The 1,951-nt window shown below is 49.5% G+C and overlaps 1 pseudogene; it reads right to left on the bottom strand.

The window, feature by feature from the left end:
• LOC101655783 overlaps window positions 1-1,155 on the bottom strand; it is a 134,257-nt pseudogene extending 133,102 nt beyond the window's left edge.
• Window positions 1,156-1,951: the final 796 nt, after the last annotated feature.

Below are 1,951 nucleotides of genomic sequence, written 5' to 3'. Positions count from 1 at the left end.
GGGAGGTCTTATTTGGGGGGGGGATGCCTTGTATTTTGGCAAAAGGCAAAACTGTAAGTAGGTCTTACTTTCGGGGAAACAGGGTAGGTGGACTCTTCCGCTGTGGTTCTCGAATGCCATCGCTCCAGATCTTTGAACATCGCGTGACAGTAGTTTGCTTTGTCTTCTCCAGCTGCCCTTGAAGTTTTCTGTTCCGATCTCTTACTTCATCATGTCTCCTATTTGCGTTAGCTCCCCGACGTTCAAGAGCAGCTTTGGGAGCCTTTGCTGGCATCCTCTTTGGTGTCTCTTCCTTGCCTCGCTAATGACCGTCTTCGCTCTCGTCATGTAGGCTGTTCGTGACGTCATCCCACACGGCGTCAGGCCCTTCTGCCATTAGTCTTCAGTCAAATCTGTTCTCCAGATGGTCTCTACACTCGGGTGGGACATGCTCAAGGTCTTACTCTCGTGAATGAATGTGTTGTTTTCTTCAGCTTCAGCCTGAACTCACATGTGGATTAATGGCTTGTTCCACAGTCGTGCCTGGCCTTGTCTTGACTGGTGACAGGGAGCGTCTCCGCCGTCTCTTCCCACGGATGTAGTCGATTTGAGTCCTATGCATTCTATCAGGCAAGGTCTACATGTATACTCGCCTTTTGCATTGTCGGGAAAAATACATTAGCAATGAAGCCATTGGTCTTGCAGAATCCTGTCACGCAATCTCCAGTTTTGTTTCTATCACCAAAGCCCTGTTTTCCAACTACTGATTCTTTGTTCCTACCATTCACATTCCAATTGCCAACCATTATCAAGGCATCTTGATGGCATGTCTGGTCAATTTGGGGCTGAAGAAGCTGATAGAATTTTCCCGTTTCTCCATCCCTTGCTTCCGTGGTTGGTGTGTGGATTTGAATAACAGTGTGTTAACTCGACTTCCTTGTCTAGATTTCACCCTATCAAGACAGTATTGCACTTCAAGATAGATCTTGAGATGTTCTTTTTGATCCTGGATATGACGCGATTCCTCTTGAATAGGTCATTTCTGACATAGCAATCCACATGATTGTCTGACTCAGAATGGCCAACGCTAGTCTGTTGCAGCTCACCAATGCCCAGGCTGTCAATGCGTACGTGCTCCATTTCCTTTTGGATGGCTTCCAATTTTCCTCGATTCATGCTCCCCAGTCCACATTCTGGTTATTTGTGGGTGTTTGGAGCTGTGTCTTCTCTCCCTGTCAGCCAATGAAGGTCCCTAAGGCTATCCTCCAGCCACGTCATTCAAGCCCACTCTGCTTTGAGGAGGCCCCTCTTCTCCAGTTGTATCTGGGGGAAAGCATCTTCCAACCTGAGAGGCTCATTGCCTGGCACTGTCTCTGGCAACATTCTGCTGCTGTTTCCAGTGGCAAATCCCTCTGTCGTGGACAACCTATCCCTTCATCCTCCTCTCTTCTTAGCTCCACGGAGCCCTGTTCACCAGAGATGACCCTGCTTGCGTTCAAAATGTCAGTGGCATAGCTTCTAGCACCCCAGCAGCATGGAAGCCACCACAGTGCAACAAACTGGCAGACATAGGCGTGTATCCCGAGAAGACAAGAAAAGATCACACCAGATGGAAAGAGGACATGGACAAGGACACCCAACGTGGTCAAACTTCAGGGCTGTGGGGAGCTGACTGCCCAGCCCTAGGTGAGTGGATAAGCAGCATGTGCCACTTCCTGTCCTGTGGAGGGGGGTCGGAAACACCAAGTCCGGTGACAGTGCATGGTATGCCCAGATCTGAACAGCGGCGAATGCTAAAGCTAAGAAACAGAAGAGTCACGTAGCACCATTTCTAGAAATCACAACACAGGTGGAAGACACCACCACCCAGCCTGCACAGAAAGCACACATTTCAAGACTTGGATTAAGCAAGACCTCTGTGGAAGGCGCCCTGGTGGCACAGTGGGGTATGTGCTGGCCTGCTAACCACAAG

The sequence above is a fragment of the Echinops telfairi genome, unplaced genomic scaffold, assembly GCF_000313985.2.
Source record: "Echinops telfairi isolate 266 unplaced genomic scaffold, ASM31398v2 ScPeMD7_3533;HRSCAF=4204_1, whole genome shotgun sequence".
Classification (NCBI taxonomy): domain Eukaryota; kingdom Metazoa; phylum Chordata; class Mammalia; order Afrosoricida; family Tenrecidae; genus Echinops; species Echinops telfairi.
The sequence above is the reverse complement of the archived record's forward strand: the minus strand, read 5'-3'. Positions and strand labels throughout refer to the sequence as shown.